The sequence below is a fragment of the Canis aureus genome, chromosome 35 (genome assembly GCF_053574225.1).
Source record: "Canis aureus isolate CA01 chromosome 35, VMU_Caureus_v.1.0, whole genome shotgun sequence".
Taxonomy (NCBI): Eukaryota; Metazoa; Chordata; class Mammalia; order Carnivora; family Canidae; genus Canis; species Canis aureus.
The window spans coordinates 19,084,080-19,103,439 of NC_135645.1; the positions used below are offsets into that span (position 1 = coordinate 19,084,080).

Below are 19,360 nucleotides of genomic sequence, written 5' to 3' on the forward strand. Positions count from 1 at the left end.
TTCCTAAAACATTTTAAAAGTTGGATGTCATTTTTATTTCTCTTCCTTTGTATGTGACCTATTTTTTCTCTCTTGATATATCAGTATCTTCTCATTATTGCTGATTCCTGAGACACTGTGATGATTTGTCTTGATGTGAACTCTTTTCATCCACGGTGGGGGAGTCCTAAGTGGGTGCTTTAACCCAGACTCTCATGTTCTTCAATTTGGGGAATTGATTGGAAGCATGATAGGCATTTTCTTGAAATTCTTTTCTTGACACAGAGAATCCCTACTAGCATTTCAAGTTGAAGTTTAAAAATTACTTTCATTGAGATTTCTGACTCTCCCTTATGTTAAAAGCAAAGCAAAATGAAACAGCAGCAACAGCAATGCAGGCTATCATTCTACCTTGTGCATATATCTATCATTCTATTTTGTTGTAATGATGTTATTATTTATATTTCCTTTTAGACACTTAGCAATTTGAAGATGCTGTATTTTAAAAGGCAATTATTTTTTTTAAATGTATTCCTCACACTTTTATGTATTTCCCTTATTGAAAGAAAGTTAATATTTTTGAGAAAAGGAAATGCCCACTGTAAGATAGATAATAGATAAGTACTACAAAAAAGAAAAACGTATGATGTTCTATTTTTTTAAAGATTTTATTTATTTATTCATGAGAGACACACAGAAAGAGGCAGAGACACAGGCAGAGGGAGAAGCAGGCTCCGTGCAAGGAGCCCGACATGGGACTCAATCCCAGGTCTCCAGTATCACGCCCTGGGTTGAAGGCGGTGCTAAACCGCTCCACTGAGCCACCCAGGCTGCCCTGATGTTCTGTTTCTTAGTGGAAGTAAGCAAAACTATTTGCTCTGGGCATTAGCTTAGTAAGCAAAACTATTGCTCTGGTCAGTTATAGGGTATGTTTGTGAATTGCTGCTGGGGTCCTCCTGGTGGGTTTGGAAGGGCAGAGGTTTACTGGCTTCCATTTGCATTAACCAGAGATGGAAATCTCATTTCCTAAGAAGATCTTTCTGGTGAGATCTTTCTTTCTGGTGACACTAGCAGGAAGACAGCCCTTTCCATCCAGATGGCTAGATTCCTGAAGGACAGAAATAGCTCCTTCCACTGTGAGTGAAAGAAAAGCAAAATGAGATTGAGAGACTGAAGACAGGTCATCTAGAGGAATCAGCAGAAAACTAGTGAGGTATTAATGCCTTGTGTGAGGAGGAATTGGTTGTTTTGGTAAAGATGACATATTAATAGTGTTGGAACCCTATTGTGTATGCTTCAAGGACATACATGACTGTTATTCTCCTAAGCAATGCATGTATATTAATTCTAAGGAAATATTCCATTTTTAGAATTATATAGCTTATTCACAAAACCCAGAAAGGCATTGTGCCTAGTTCCAAACAATGACTACACACAAGTCATCATTAGACTAATATCCAGGCTGGGAATGACAGTACTTGAATCAGCATATTTGTTCTTCTTAATGGTATGAAAGAAAAAAAATGCAGGATTGGGGGTGGGGTGGGGAGCCTGGGTGGCTCATTCAGTTAAGTGTCTGCCTTTGGTTCAGGTCATGATCCCATGATCCCGTGATCCTGAAGTTCCCAGATCAAGGCCCAAGTTGGGCTCACTACACAGCAGGGAGTCTGCTTCTCCCTCTCCCTCTCTTTTCCCCCCATTCATGCTCTCTTTCTTTCTCTCTCTCTCTTTCTCTCTCTCAGATGAACTCCCTCTCCCTCTGCTCCTCCCTCTGCTCATGCTCTCTCTCTTGTTCACTCTCTCAAATAAATAATTTTTTTTTAAAAAGGCAGGAGGAATAGTGACATCAATAATTTAGATAATTTATTTACATTTTATCAGGCAATCCAAGAATAAACTCAATGATTTTAAAAAAGACTTACTAATGAATTAATTGATTCTGATTCCCTTTTAAAACATGCATTTATTTTCACAACAAAGCACAGCAATGGCCATAAACAAATATCTTTAGAATATCACAGTCATCAGAGCCTTTCATACACATTGGCTCATTCAACTTTCATTGGTTAAATAACATCTCAGTGACATAGACTGTATTATTATTCTCATTTTATCGATTATACACTAAGACTCAGAGAGGTTAAGGATTTTTTCATGTTCACATAACCATAAAGTGGTAAAATTGGATCCAATTATATTTTCCAAGTCTTTTGTACTAAATCATTGTCAAGGTATAATTTGGGGTGTTTAATTTTTAATATGCTTGCTCTGATTGAATAGCAAAAGTAGTTAATGTTGCAGAGAGTTGTAACACACATAGTTACCCTCCCCAAGCTCCTCTTCATCCGCCCCTTCCTCTTCTTTAAAAATTTTCAGCTTTCCTTTTGTGAAATATGCATACTCTGAGCAAACCTAACATTGGACCTCCTCATTGCAGTTCTTTCCCCACAATGATATCGCATGCTAAGGAGCTTGGGGTGTGAGGAATGCATTGTAGGAACTAGAGACTGTGTACCACTGAAGGCTCTGGCAAAGTATGGGCTATATGTTTGTGCATCAATGTGTAGGTTAATTCCTACTATAGATTATAGGAGGAAGAAATAAGATTGCTAAACCAGCAATGGGAAAAAAAGGGATAACAGAGGAAGAGGTAAAAATGTAGAATTGTATTAGGAAGTTGGATTCATCGAAATGTTTGAACACCCAGGAGCTTATATAAATGATGTTTTTTATTTTCTTTCTTCTTTTCTTTCTTTTGCAATAAAGAACATATTTTACCTTTAATCTGGTGATTTTTATATTTAACAAATTAAAAAAATAAATGAAGATGCTGATTAAACTATAATGGGAAGTAGGTCTAAAGCAGAGAGAGACCTTCTTCTTTGGTTTTATTTTCTGTTTTGTGGTCTCCCCTATTGGTTTGTTTTCTTAGTCATAAGTGATTTGTTTCTTGTAAAATTAAATTGATCCTCTCATTACTGGAAAGGGCTACAAGTGACAAGAAGATGTTTTTAAAATCAAAAGCGAACTGCTAATTAAAAAAAAAAGAGAGAGAGAGAGAGAATCTGCCTCACAGAGTTGTTTTGCAGAGAGGGTGTGGAGGTGGGTGAGCAAGGCATTTCTATTCTGAAGCCTGTAGTCACTTGGCACATGTGAGAAGATCAGATGCTGACCTTTTCTTTTTGGTGCCAATATCAGCATTAAATAAAGTAAATATTTTGATCTGGGGTTTCACATAAACACCTCCATGTAACACAAACTATTCACTTAATTTTCTTCAAGTTTAGTAGAATATGGCACGTTAATATATTTCAGATGACTTGCAGTGTTACTGTATATGGTGTGTGTATATGCATGTATTTCTACACATTCCTGCAGTCCTGTCTCCTTATTTCTTTATACACACTGCAGTTGGTTTGTTGTTCTTCTTCCCTGCGGGGAATAATGAGTGAGCATTACAGATAAGACGTTAAACAGCTGTTTGGGTTAAACTTCCTTAGCCTAATTGGCAGAATGACTAGTCTCACAACATGCAAAAGATGAGATGTTGGTGGGCAAAGGAATGTCTGGAAGAATGTGTGAATATTTCACATTTCTAGTTTGTAAATTCGATGGACCTCAGATTACAGCTTGATGGCCACTGCTGTGTTCTGCATACAGCAGCTTCCAAGTGTGACTATAGAAGGGCTTATTAGAGGTCAGTTACAGCGGAGACAAGGTATTAATCCTTCTTGCTGTTGCTTCAAGTTCCTGGGTTGAGGTACTGATAAATTAATTGACAAACCTAAGATTCTAAGAGGCAAAACCCACAGAATATTCAGCGGTTGAGGGTCTCCTACTGTGACTGGCATTGCCTAGCTTTGCTTCTCTTTTTACAAATGAAAGACATAGGTACAAAAAGAAGAAGAAGAAAAGAAGAAGAAGAAGAAGAAGAAGAAGAAGAAGAAGAAGAAGAAGAAGAAGAGTGGAAGGAAGGGAAAAAAGTAGGGAAGGAAGAAGGAAAGAAGGTAGGAAAGAAGGAAGGAGGGGGAGGGATGGAAGGAAAGAGGGAGGAAAGGAGGAAGGAGTGAGGAAGGCAGACAGGAAGGAGGAAAGAAATCCTTACTTAAGGTCTAAATGTAACATAACACTGAACATCAGAATTTTCTCATTGAACCATCTGAAACATAACTGTGAAAAATGCAAGACTGTGTACTATTTTATAGAAGGGTAAGATTTCTAGGACGATGCTTTAATACTCATCATTAAGTATGAAAAAGAATTATTTGCTGATGTTTGTGTGTGCAACCTCCTGAAAATTCCAGTCTTCTCTTGGATATCCAAGTTCCAAAATATTTCAGGAAAGAATGTTTCATAGAAGTTAGGACTAAGGTTTTGAATCCAGACGGCCTGTTTATGACCTTAGAAAAGCTACTGAATTTCTTTCTTTCTCAGAGTTCTCATTTGTAAAATGGGGAAAATAATAACATGTTCCTCCTGGTTGAAAGGTATTGCTTTGCACATGTCTCATAGTTGAAGGGTAGGTTGACTTGTTCTGAGAACAAATGGAGCCTAGCTACTGGGATTAAATTCAGGCTCCTCCTTTTGTTGGCTCTATGACCATGGGCAAGTCACTCAACCTCTCTGTGCCTCAGTTTTGTCTTGTGTGAAATGAGAATAATAGTCTGAATTTCATGAATTGTGTCATATAAAAAAGGGAGGACTGAGTCAAAACTCTTTTCCCCAGATTAATTGATATATAACATTGCATAAATTTATTTGGCTCATTCAGTTAAGTGTCTGCCTTTAGTATACAACATTGATTTATGTATATATTGCAAAAATGATTACCTCAAGGTTAGTTAATATTTATTACCTCTCATAGTTTTTTTCTTGTGATGAAAACTTATAAATACCTAGTCTCTTAGCAATTTTCAAATATACAATACGTTATTAAGTATAGTCATTATGTTGTATATTACATGCCCTGAATTTACTCACCTCATAACTGGAAATTTGTACCTTTTGACCACCTTCACCTAATCCCCTCACCTCCTAGCCGCCCCCCCCACCCCGCCTCTGGCAATCTGACCACCATCCCTTCGATCTTTGTTTCTATGAGTTTGAGCTTTTTAGAATCCACGTATAGGTGAGACACACAGTACTTGTCTTTCTCTGTCCCACAATAATGTGTCCATGGCTTTCTCAGATGGGTCACCAGTCGAGGAGTTGGAAACATAAGGAGAGGACAGCATGTTGGGACACCTTTGGAAGTTGAAAGGGAACACTGAATAATTATGCAGGAATACTAGAGTTTCTACAGTCTGCATGGACTGTCCAATGGCAAACAGAATTTAAGGCCACTGATTTTACTCAGGCTGAAATAAGGAGCCCTGGTCTGGCATCGCCTTGGCATCCTTAGAATATTTCTAAGTACCAAATGTAACCTGTTTGCCTTTATCCAGGCCTTTGATTTACTAAGAAGGAAGTGGCCATCTGAGATGGATTTAGGATTCTTTCAACTTCTTCATCCTCCAGCAGTTTGGTATCTATTGCTACCTATGGCCTAGTCCTCTATGTGGCTTCAATAACTGACCATGTGTTCCATATTCTCTTCATAAGAAACAAGAACTTAATTAGAACAAACTGATGGTTACTAGTGGGGAGGTGGGCAGAGGGATAGGTAAAATAGGTAGGTAATGGGGATTAAAGAGTACACTTATGATGGGAAAAAGAAAAAAAGAAAAACTAATGAACTTAGAACAAAAACTCCCACAGTCAAATCTTGGGTAGTTTATTAGTTTATTCTTGGGTATTTTTCTTTTCCCATCAAAAACAACTTTCAAGGAAAAAGAAGGAATGGGAAAAATAATACCATTTGCATGTGTGGTGTCCCCCAACATCTGCCATACCCACGACAGTGTGTCCATGGCTTTCTCAATGGGTCACCAGTGGAGGAGTAGGAGACATACGGAGAGGACAGCATGTGGGTACTGGCTCCATGGGGAGCTTTCTCAGAGTCCTGTTAGACTATGTCACCACTTTAAAAAAGGAAGTAAGAATCAGTGGGGGATATGGTTCTTGTACATTAGGGAAAAACTGGCAGAATTAATTTGATAGTGCATTTGGAAGTTCATTTTATCCTTGTCTGGATTTTGGCAGCATCAAAAATTATATTAAATTCACTTAGAGGTAATAAAATATGAATGTTCCGCCAAACTCCTTAAAAATACTCATATATTTAATTTCAGAAAAGAGTAAAACAAGGTAGCACAGACATCAAATTCTTTTGTGAGCTCAAAACAGAAATTAGTTTTGATTTATTTTGTACATATTTTGAGTAAATTAGAAAATTATCTTCAATCCTGTTAAGTAATCAGGAGAGTGGCACCTGGGACACCTGGGTGGCTCAGAGGTTGAGCATCTGCCTTCGACTCAGGTCATGATCCCGGATCTGGGGATCAAGTCCCACATCAGGCTCACCCGAAGGAATCCTGTTTCTCCCTCTGCCTGTGTCTCTGCCTCTCTCTCTCTCTGTGTCTCTCATGAGTAAATAAATAAAATCTTAAAAAAAAAAAAAAAAAAAAAAGGAGAGTGGCACCTGTCCAGAGGCATTCCAAAATTTCACCCTAACAGGGTGGTGACCTTAGATACAAGGCTTAGTTAAGTAATGAAATTTCTTTCTTTTTAAAATTGTTATTTTTAATGAGAATAGTTGACATACATAGTATATTAGTTTCATGTATATAGCAGTGATTCAACTATTATACACATTACAAAAAGGTCACCACAGTTAGTACAGTTCCCATCTGTCATCATACAAAGTTATTACCATATTATTGACCATATTCCCTATGCTGTACTTTGCATTCTTGTGACTCCTTTACTTTAGAAGTGAAAGTTTGTATCTCTTCAACCTCTTCACCTACCTGGCTCATCCTTCTACTTCCTTCCCCTCTGGAAACCACCAGTTTATTCTCTGTATTTATGAGTCTGTTTCTGTTTTGCTGTTGTTTTGTTTTGTTTTTGTTTTTGTTTTTTGTTTGTTTTGTTTTAGACTCTACACACAAGTGAAATCATATGGCACTTGTCCTTATCTGTCTTATTTCACTTAGCAAAGTATTCTCTAAGTCCATCCATGTTGTTGCAAATGGCAAGATTGCATTCTTTTCTATGGATGAGTCATATTCCATTACACACACACACACACACACACACACACACACATACACCACATCTTCTTTATCTATTCATCTGTTGATGGATACTTAGGTTTTCCTCCCTGTCTTGGCTAGTGTAAATAATACTGCTATAAAGATAGGGGTGCATTTTTTTTTTCAAATTAGTGTTTTTGTTTTCTTTGTGTAAATACAGGTAGTGAGATTACTGAATCATTCTGCATTTCCATTTTGAATTTTTTGAGAAAACTGCATACTGTTTACAGCCACAGTGTCTGCACTAATTTACATTCCCACTAATGGTACATAAGGGTTCCCTTTTCTCCATATCCTCACCAACATTTGGAATTTCTTGTCTTTTTGATGATAGCCATCCTGACTAGTGTCAGGCGATATCAGATTATGATTTTGATTCATATTTCCTTGGTGACTGTGATGTTGAGCACTTTTTCATGTGTCTGCTGACCATCTGAATGCCTTCTTTGGAAAAATGTCTATTCAGGTCCTCTGCCCATTTTTAAATTGGATTATTTGTGTTTTTTGGTGTTGAGTTGTATAAGTTCTTTATATATTTGGATATTAACCCTTTTTCATATGTATCATTTGCAAATATCTTCTCCCATTTAGTAGGTTGTCTTTTTGTTTTGTAGACTGTTAGCATTGAGGTTTCTAAAATGGGCCCAGCACCCAGTAGTTTTTTACTTTTGGGTCTTTGTCACATGGAAGACTTGCATTGGGTGTCATTTATCTCATATGACCTGATTTTGCTTTTCTTTTTCTTCTACTTTAGGAGATTGAAGTTCCCATTGACCTTATGAATCTTGTTCAAGATTTACCACCGCTGTGAAATCTTTACTTTCAAAAGATGGAATTAAAGATGTTCCAATTGATCTTTGACTTTACCTCTATGAGAATACCTTTTATGTTTGATGAATAATGCTGACTTGTTTATTTTCTTTTTTAAAAAAAAGATTTTATTTATTTCTTCATGAGAGAGAGAGAGAGAGAGACAGAGAGAGAGAGAGAGGCAGAGGGAGAAGCAGACTCCATGCAGGGAGCCTCATGTGGGACTCGATCCCGGGACTCCAGGGTCATGCCCTGGGCCGAAGGCAGGAGCTAAACTGCTGAGCCACCCAGGGATCCCCTATGTTTATCTTCTGTATTAGTTTTTGAAATTTCTGGAAAAGCATCTGAATCATCAGAGTCCAGTGAATTACTTAGTATAGATCCCTCATAACTTTCTCCAAACTGAACAGAACTTCCTTCTGAGATTCAGGATTAAATTTGATAATTTGGAGTGAAGAATTGCTGAATAAGTCCATACTTTCTTAGATCAGTCCAGATCATAATGTGATGGATTAAAGATGCCTAGGGCCTGGCTTGCATGTGTTAGATTAGTTAGTATGTCAGGTTACATAGAATTTCTTGGTCATCAGGTTGGCATATTCTGTAGTCCTCCTAAATGTTTTTCAACATTTATGGATGTATTTATGGAAGATCATCTGTATGAGAATTGTCTGAGTAGGTTCTTACTGTTGCAGATTTCTTTACCTTATCCCAGAACAGAGGAATCAGAATAACCACAGATGAACCCTGTAATTCTGCATTTTATCAAGATACTCAGGAAATTCTTATGCTGAATAATATTTAAGAACCAATACATTATAGATAGTAACTTTCTCATACTTAAATACACCAAATGACATCTATATTAATGATAATAATAACAATGACTAAACTTTATTGAGTTCTTATTAGGTGCTTAGTAATAGTGGTAAGATCTATTAATATTCTGTAATTTCACAGTTATATTATGAGGATTATGAATTAATATAGTGCCTGAAAGACATGCACAGCTGTGAAATACAATTATCTTTTTATTTCCATGATCACAGAGTGATTTGGTAGCAGAATTGGAAATTGATTCCAGGGAACCATTTTTTTTCTACCAATGCTTACGAGAAAGACTTGCATGAATAAAAAGAAAATGTAATGTTTAATACCCAGCTCCAACATTGTCTTATCTGTCTACTTTTCCTCTTATTATATGGGTCCTTCCTCACAGAAATGACCAACTACTCATGGCTTCTCCTTTTTCTACATTTCCAGTAAAGAAGTATATTTTCATGGCTTCAGGAAATTATAATTCTTGGTCATTGACATATTCTCATCATTGGCACTTGCATACAACCAGTTGATTTATTTATTCAGATAGATGAGTCTATCAAACAACTGAAGAACTAAAACAGTGACAATAGCTTTCATGTACTTATCTGCTTTTTTTGATTGTTTTTCTTATCTTAATTTTGTCTTTCCCTTAACTTGTTTCCAATAGTTTTATCCTAAGTGTATTTACCTAAATAAGAAGTTAATTAATTTTAATTGCTTTAGAACAGTAATAGGGTCACAGTATTTCTTACTCACTTGATATTAATGTACTGAATTTTCTCCCTTTTATTGTGGGTAGCCATAGTTCATTTGTTTTCATTTCAGTATTACACTGCATTATTTGAATATACCAATATTTTAATTCTATTCTTCATTCAATAGGTATTTTTCATGTTTATAGTTTTGTTCTATTACATACACTATTTCTATGAATATAGGTGTATGTATCTCCTGGAGCTTATGTGCAAGATACATAGGAGTAGCAGTGTTCGGTCATAGATATGCATATCTTCATATTTACTAAATAGTACCACACCACTTTTCTGCCAGCAACACATAAGAGACCTGGTTTGTTTGCCTATTTATTTTAGTATAGTCTAACTTTAATCAGAGTCTCTAATATCTCCCAAAGTGATAGAAGGAAATTGAATAATTTCAACTCCAATCACTCTTCTCCATTTTAAATATTATTGTTGCCTACATTTTTTGGTATTTTTTTCGCTAATTCATGGTGATAGTAATAGATACTCATGAAAAGTACAGACTCCCTAGATTCAAATCCTGGGTTTACTGTTTGTCAGCAGTGATTCTTTAACAAGTTGTTTAGTCTATTTTGGCCTGGTTACTCCATCTGTGAGGATACTATTAGTAACTATCCCTTAGATTTGTTAAGAGAATTAAACTTTTAATAAATATAAAGTACTTTAAAGAATTTCTAGCATATAGAAGTACATTAGCTATCACTTTTTATATTTTATTTGCTCTGAACTTTCCCTACATTAGTAATGATTGTTAGTATTTTTGAACAATTAATGCTTGATTGGATTTATTCATGCTTGCTAATTTCTTTGTTTACCATTGCTTCTTGCATCCTACTCCTTCCTTTATTATCATAAATTTCTAACCTTCCTGAATTATGTCTTGCAATCATTTCTTAGATAAATATGTGTGAGTGGTAATTTTTTTGTAAATCTAAAAATCTTTTCCTTGTGCTTCACTTCGGAATTGTGGTTTAGCCAAGCATAGAATTTTAGTTTGCATATTTTCACTCAGCAGTGGGAAGACTCATTGTTTTTTTCCTCTATTCCTGCTAATGAGCAGTATACTAACTGTTTTTATTAGCTTGAAGATGGCCTGTCTTTTTTCTTTGGGTACTTTCGAGAGATTTTCTTTGTTTTAGTATCTGGTTATGTCAAAATATTAAACTTTATATATTTGTATATATGACATCCATTAATTGTGGATAATGTTCAGCTATTATGTTTCTTTCTCCTACTTTACAATATATTTCTGCAATATAGCAAAGTATATAGTTCCATGGTCTCAGTAGCTGAGGAAACGGAAACACAGAGGTTAAATGCTTTTCTAACAACAAAAGTAATTTTAAAATGTTAAGTGTCTACAAGAAACCAATAGATGAATATCTTAGTAATAATGATAATTATTATCACAGAAATTAGTTGTGATGTTTGAGCCAAAAAGACTCATGATTCATCTCTATGTTATAGAGTGCCAAGCCAGACAGAAAAGGTATTTGAAAAATGAAATGATCCAGAAAAAAATAGGTCTGTTGAATGTTGTAAGATATTTCAGTGCTTCTAGCACCTGTATGCTAGAGTTACCATTGGGCAGATGTTGGTTCAAGTGGCAGACTGGATAACTTTTGGGAGGTTCCAGGAGGCAGGTCCTACAGCTCCTTTTAGGTCCTAGAATTTTATTGATGTTCATTACTGATTCTACTTTGGGCATTCAAATAATCATTCTCTACAGTAGAATTCTCTGAGTGATGGTTCCCAAAAAGATGTGTTCACATTCTAATCCCCAGAACTTATCAGTATTACCTTATATAACAAAATATGTGATTAAGTCAAAGATCTTGAGAGGAGGAGTTTATCGTGGATGATCTGGGGTAGGGGGAGGCCCAAAATGCAATCACATATATTCTTATAATTAAGAAGCAGAGGGGATTTTGAGAAAGATGATGAAGCAGTGTGATACAGTGATGTAGCCATAAGCCAAGAGCCACTAAAAGCTGAAAGAAGCAAGGAATAGATTCTCTCATGGAGCCTTCAAAGGGAGAATGGCTCTGCAAACACCTTGATTTCAGACTTCTGGACTTTGGAACTGTGAGAGAATCCATTTCTCTCCTGTTTAAAGCCACCAAGTTATGAGGTAGTTTGTTATGGCAGCCATAGGAAACTAATGCATCTTCCATCAGAGATGTTCTATGTTAAATACTTTAGGGCTGGAGTTTTGCTGTAGACTGAATGTTTTTGTACCCCTCCCTCAATTCATATGCTGAAATCTTAATCTGCAGTGTGATGGTGATTTGAGGAGGTGATTAGGTCATTGGAGCAGACTCCTCATGAATGCAATCAATGCCCTTATAGAAGAGGTACCATAAAAATTTCTGTCTCTTCTGTGTGAAATTACAGAGACAGATGGCTATGAACTTGGAAGCAGGCCCCCATCAGACAGCTGATCTCCTGGCACCTGCATCTTAGACTCTCCAGACTTTAGAACCCATGCAAAATAAAGGTTTGTTGGTAAGCCACTTAGCTTGTAATATTTTTTTGTTAAAGCAGCCAGAAAGGACTAAGATAGGTTTCTATTTTCCTGGAATTTTCCAGTTTTACCATTACTCCTGGTGTTACTGCTGCAGTCTGGCACTGCTGAACTTACAGGATAGGATAGAATACGTGATGAAGAGAATTTACAACTGGGGAGTCTGACAGTGGGTGTGTGATGAGGAGGCTGTGTTGATGTGGATGGAGGCATCTCTAACCCACATTCACACAAGGATGAAGAGGGCTATCCCATTGAGTAGAGACAAGGTTTGTGTTTAAATTAGGAGCTGATTTTGGAACTAGAGAGATCAAGTATCATAGATCAGAAGAATGGAGCACAGAGCAGGCCAGACATATTTTCTTCTGTAGTTTACACAGGGTCTTAGCCATGTTAAATTGATTCCATTTTGAGGGGTGTGAGTGGCTCATTTGGCTAAGTGTCTGCCTTTGGCTCAGGTCATGAACTTGGGGTACTAGGATCGAGTTCCATGTCAAGCTCCCTTCTCAGTGAAGAGTCTGCTTTTCCCTGTCCCTCCCCCCACCCCATGTTTCCCTCCACCCCCTGCTAGCTTGTGCTCTCTGGTACACAAGTTCTCTCTCAAATATATATATATATATATATATATATATATATATATATATATACACACACACACACACACACACACACACACACACATAAAATAAAATGACTCCATGTTGTATATGGACTCTTCTCTCTCCACAATCTACCACATCCAACCAAATAGAATTCGGTGCCTTCAAAATGGTACCACGTCCAAATGGAGTTAAGTCATCCTTAACTCTTTCCTTTCAATAATCTATCACCTCCAAATGGTCCTAATCCACTATATCTGAATGGTACCAAGTACCAAATGGTATTTGGCTTTACTTGTTAAGTGTCTCTAAAATCACTTCTATCTTCTTTTTTACTGCAAACACCCCTGTTGTCTCTCACCCTGGCTATTGTCAACACATCATAGTCCTCTGTCTCCAAACCCTTTCTCTTTTAGTTAATCCTCAAAATTTTGTACATTGTTATAGAAGCTGTATTTCATGCACTGTCCTTCTCTGTTCTCAACCTTTCCGGGATTCCTGTCTGCAATGGATAAAGGATAAGCTCTTCAGCCTAGCTTAAAAGGCCATTCATAATATGGCCCCATACCTCTTCCCAATTTGTTTTCTCAGCACTTCCATATTGTCGATGACCTCATATCATAAGTATTCACTGTTCTCTACATCTGTCATGCTATTGAACATGATTATGCCTTTACACTTGCTACCTCTCTTTGATGGAGATTGTTATTTTCTACTTGGTAAAGTTCTGTTTATTTTTTAAGATTCGGCTCAAAAATATTCTCTTGTGAAGCTTTCCCCTACTCCTCATCCATTCTATACTCCCATAACACACTATAAAGAGCATTTTCACAAATTGTTTCATTTGTCTATTTCTTCTACTAAACTGCGAATACCACCACGCTAATACCATCATGTATTATTTACCTTATTCATTTTTGTATACCTACTTTTCCCATTTAGTACCTAGTACACAGTAGGTACTCCATATTTTTTATCTGATAAAAAAAATCTTGATATTTTTATCAGATAAAAATAATAAATTTATTTAAATTTGCCTACAGTATTAAGTAGAAGAGTACAATGAAATAGTTAATTATATTATGCACTCTGACACATTTCATAGAGATAAATCTCTGTGGAAAAAAATGTTAAAAGAAGTTGAAAATTAAACTATAACTCCATGTTTTCCAAGTTGCTAGATCTCTACTTTTGATAAATTGTCAGGCATTCTTATCAGATTTTTATCTGATATGTGACAAAATAGAAAATAATCTTTAAGCAAATGCATAATACATGTAGGGTTTGCTACATTTAAAATAATCCTGCCATGAATCTTTTTGTGAAATTGAAAAAACTCTTATAACATAAATAATTATCCCAAATTGTAGCTTCAGAATTTCTTAGATGGTGGAATATATTAAAATAGCAAAATGGACCGCATGTACTCTTTTCTTGTAAAAAGTAAGTTGAAACGTTTTCTTGCAATGATTGACGTATTGAGGACACTGAAACTCTAGTCAGTAGTGGTGAAATTTCTAACTTTATATCAGAGAGTTTTCACTTATTGTGAAGTAAGTGAAATAGTTTTTTTGTTGTTCACTGTTTTCTTCTTGAGGGCAACTTATATCAAATTGGATAACTCAAAGTTCAGGTTGAGATTTTTTTGTACTTATGAGTAAAATATCTTCTTTTGTGTCTCTAACTCTTGTTTTATTTTTTCTCCTTTAAATTATCTTCCAGATTCAATACTAAATATGATTTCATTAAAAGGAAATTTTCTAAACAATTCTTAGGAAATCAAAACAGGCTGTTCTGCTGAAATATTAGCTTTTAATGCAACTTAAAATAGGAAATGTTTGTATTTCTTACATGATCATTTTAATAAAATAAATAATTGAATATCTAATAAGGGATGATTTAGTAAATTTTGCATTAATACCATAAATTTTAATTAACAGACAATGCTTTAAATGACTTCCACATATGAACACTAGCATTAGCTCTTAGAAACAATGGCAAATGACTTATATAAAAATTAATCCTCGGGGTAGCTGTTTTTGTGTAAGCTCTCCCTCCTTATGTATGAAAAATAGGAAACAGTTCTTAGCTAACATTTAATAAAATGGTCACAGAAATGTCTTTCTGTGAAAGGGTAAGCTCTCAGGCTGTTTGGGTTAAAAAAAATTCAAAGAAATGAACTCATTCCTGCTTCTGCTTCTTGTCAAAATTTCACTGAAATGAATATAGGTCTCTTATCAAAATGAACATGAGATGAATTGCAGAGTTCACTGTTCCCTTCTTTGCTGTTGGAGGTGCTGTTGGTTTTTCTTGCAGCTATAAATGATGCTGAAAGAATGCAGACCAGAATCTAATGAATTTTATGCCAAGCAGTCATAGAAGCAGCACACTTTCTACTGTCATCCTATTTATGGAGGTTTTTTGTGGGTTTTTATTTATTTTTTTTTTTAGCTATTGATATAGAAAAGTCTGTAGAATTCACAATGTTTGATTAAGACTGGGGGGCAAAGTCTATCTTTTTGAGCACAACAGGCTCTAGTTTCTGTTTTTGCATTTCTCTTGAAGATAGAAATTATAAAGAAGGACTGTCTTTTAGGGAGGCTAATACTAATGCGAGATTATATTTAGAGATGTTTGCTTAAACAGAAATCCACTGGTGAAAGCCCAGTTGACTCATCAGTCACTAAAAAGATGCTGTAACAGTTTTCACTCTGGAATGTACTGTTGTAAGATATGAAACAAAACTTATATTTTTAAGGGGGGAGGGTGTTCATAGTACCACAAAAAACACAACCTAAAATACTAAGCAACTTGATTCAAAAAGGACTCAGAGCCCTAAAAGCCTTGGTCAAAAGTGTTTGTTCATGTGAAGCCAGCCCTCTGTGTTTTGTAAAGGGCCAATAAGTCAGATGATTTGATAAAAATGTTTTTGTGCACTTATCTTAGGAAAAGGAACTAAAAATTGTTTCCATTTTGGGATGTTTTAAACAAAGCCTTAGGAATATATTTTATTTAGTGGCCATATGGAGCCCAAAAGAATAGATATTTGCATTTCAGGGGCTTCTTTAAATGCATCAACTGAAGTAGCATATTTGCATATAGAGTAATTGAAGAAGGGTGGGAGTAAAGAGAGTTCTACAGAAATGTCAATTCCATCTGCTGTTTTAAGTCATGGTATAACCTTAATTTCAATTTTAGTTTTCTTGTCCCAAGTAATAATACAGAGCGAACTAAACATAAAGCACTGTAAGGGAAGAATAAGAAAAAAACCAGTGCTGCCTTTGAGGAGTTTGCAGTTCTACTTGAGACTTGACTTTTTTGTTTGGTGTGTAAAAACAGCACAGAGCTGAGCAAATGGTTTGTAGGAGCACTGAAAGGTTTTGTAATGACCACCAGTTCACCAACCCCATTTGGTTTCAGTGTTTGGAAAATCATTAGGTAAATTGCACATGAGATTTACATAACATAAATATAATATAAAAAAATAAATAAATATAACATAATGTGATATTATATAGATATAATCTGTATTTTACAATATTAGCTTTATGATTCTTAGTCTACTCTTCATTACATTTTTTTTTTTAAATTTATTTATGATAGTCACAGAGAGAGAGAGAGAGAGAGGCAGAGACATAGGCAGAGGGAGAAGCAGGCTCCATGCATTGGGAGCCCGACGTGGGATTCGATCCCGGGTCTCCAGGATCGCGCCCTGGGCCAAAGGCAGGCGCCAAACCGCTGCGCCACCCAGGGATCCCCTTCATTACTTTTAAAGTATTTGTCAACACTGCTGGAAAAAATGATCAATGCTATTTCTCTCTTTCTTTTAGATTGATTTTGAGGTAACAAGATGACAGAGTTTCAAAGAAACATAAATGGGGTATGTGACCAAAAGACATTGGAGTTGAGAATATTATCTGTAAAAACTAATTTTGAATTAAGTACGTTTGTTGGTATGTGTTCCTTTTTTTAAAAAAAAATTAATAGGTTGAAAGTGAATATCCATAAGGTCTTTTCTTGAAGTATTTATGTGACCATCTACTGCTACTGAAGGACCCTTAAAAAAGCAGAACAAGATAAAATATAACTACATATGTATATATTTTACAAATGACAATGCTTACAAAACTGATTAGATACCTAATGTTAATGACTCATGAGTTTTCAATGAGATAATCTATTTCCAACATATTCTCTCTGGTTGCCTGTAGGGAATAGTCAGTGTAGCACTGAGGACAGGGGCAGCTTATGTATATATAAGATCTAGGTTTGTTTCTAGGTACTAGATGTCAAATTATTCAGCATTGATGACTGTGGTCAGGGAGATTTGAACACCCAGGAAAGTTTCAATAAACTAAAGGAATTCAGTTGCTTTTAACCAATGTGATGACTAAAGGCAAAATTTCCAGGACTTGTATATAAAAGGGGAAGATCCAAACCCTGTAGTAATAAAATTTGATAATGTAGAAAAATACTTTGAATACAATAGAAGAAGGAGGAGGTCATAATCTCTCTCCTATAATACCTTTGCTTGAATTGTTTGGAAGAGTTATTTTGGGGTTGAGGTGTATTTCATTTAGAATTGGAATATTTTAGGATGAAAAAATTGGTCTGGAAAGAAAATACATTTTTGATTCTAGGACACAAAAGAAAAATATCAGTTCTAGTTCATGTTAATCCTTTTTCTGTAATTATTATGCACATGTCACTCAAGTTAATTTCTTTTTTCTCGAGAGAGTAATTATTGAATATTCATAGATTACCTTTATTAGTTGGATTTATTTACTCTGCAAGATTATTTATTATTGAAAATGTTTTGAAATCAGTTCATTATGGTCAATGAACCGTCTGCTCATAATGTAAAAAAGCAACCATATTGATTAAAGTTTTAGTGTATATACATTTATATGACTCATTAGGAAGTAACATGGAATTTACATTTTTTATACTTAACATCATAAGGCCTTAGAAGATATAAAAATATCCCCTTATAAGCTTCTTACAAAAACCCTGAAGTTTTGCTTTTCATATTTAAGTAATGAATTCACATGCACTGATTTGTGTCATTACCATAAATTGTATATCATCACCGTAAATTAAAGTGAACCTCATTTTCCCAGTGATCTGAAATGCGACCTCTCTCATTTGTTTTTTCCGTTTATATATGGACCTGGTTCTGGGCTCTCTAACCTGGTTCTGGGCTCTCTAGTCCATTCCATTGAGCAGTTTGGAGTTCCCTAAATTAAATCACATTGTCTTAATTCATATAGTATTAAAAAATGCACTGTTTTCATTGAAGGCAAGTGTGCCCTCATTATTATTCTTTTTTTTTTAATTTTATTTATTTATGACAGTCACAGAGAGAGAGGCAGAGACACAGGCAGAGGGAGAAGCAGGCTCCATGCACCGGGAGCCCGATGTGGGATTCGATCCCCGGTCTCCAGGATCGCGCCCTGGGCCAAAGGCAGGCGCCAAACCGCTGCGCCACCCAGGGATCCCACATTATTCTTCTTCTTTATGAGTACTTTGAATATACTTGTCTATTTGCTCTTCTATAAGCATTTTAGAATCAGCTTATCAAATTTTACCATAGGATAACAAATCCTATGGTAATTTTGATTTGGGTTGCATTGAATCTTCTGCTCAATTGGAAGAGAATTGACATTTAAAAAAATGCTTTTTCATTCATAGATGTGGCATATGTTTCCATTCGTTTATCATCTAGAGTGTCTTAATGCTTGTACAATTTTCTCTATATGGCTCTTGAAACAATGTTTCCTAGATATATTCCTAAGAACCTTATAATATGTGTTGCTAACGTTAAATATTATTTTTACAAGGTCTTTCCCCTAATTGTTTATTAATCGGATTTAAAACAGAAGTTTTTCTGTAATTAATCATGTAACTAACCACCTGGCTGTATTTTTATCAGTTCTGATAAATTTAAGGTTGATTATTTTGAATTTTCTCAATTATATCATCTGTGAATAGTGAATTTTGTCTCTTCCTTTCAAATCCCTAGTCTCTCATTTTCTTCTAGCCTGATGCCACTAGACATCGCAACTAAATATTGATTTGAATTAATTGAATCTTTGTTAAATGTATGACTTCAAAAGAGCTGTTTCTTATATTTTACCAGGCTTTTATCAGGCTTATCAGGTTAAGTTAGTTAATTTCTCTTATTATCTTGCTAAAGTTTTTATCCTGAAAGAGTGTCTATTTTTTTCAAATGTTTTCTTTTTCTTCATTGATTGAAATGATCATATGTTTTTCCTTACCTTTTAAATAATTTTATTGATAATGTTAAATCATTCTTGGATTTTTGGGGAAATTCTAAACTGTTCTTAAGATATTACATATTTTATTCATTGTTTGATTTGGATTGGTATTATTTTGTTCGGAAGGCTTATCTCTGTGTTTATGAATGAGATTGGCCTGTTCTTTTTCTTTTTTTGAACTGTCTTTATCAAAGCTGTATATTAAGGTTTGAGACCAGTATACTGGCTTTACTGAATGATTTGGGCAATATGCTCCCCCTCTTTTTTTTTTTTTTCTATTATCTGGAAGGCTTTATATAAAATTGGAAAGATTTTATCACCTAAAGTATATTAGACCTTCCCTGGTAAATCACTCAGGCCTGGAATCTTTCTCTTTTTTAGTATTGATCAACTT

General features: G+C 35.3%; 1 long non-coding RNA gene across 1 annotated transcript in view; it reads left to right on the forward strand.

The window, feature by feature from the left end:
• LOC144305306 (uncharacterized) overlaps positions 1-19,360 on the forward strand; it is a 176,579-nt gene that overhangs the window by 149,348 nt on the left and 7,871 nt on the right. The window contains exons 3-4 of the long non-coding RNA XR_013372361.1: positions 11,960-12,070; positions 16,519-16,568. This is a non-coding gene — a long non-coding RNA (uncharacterized LOC144305306). The remainder of the gene's footprint in view (positions 1-11,959; positions 12,071-16,518; positions 16,569-19,360) is intronic.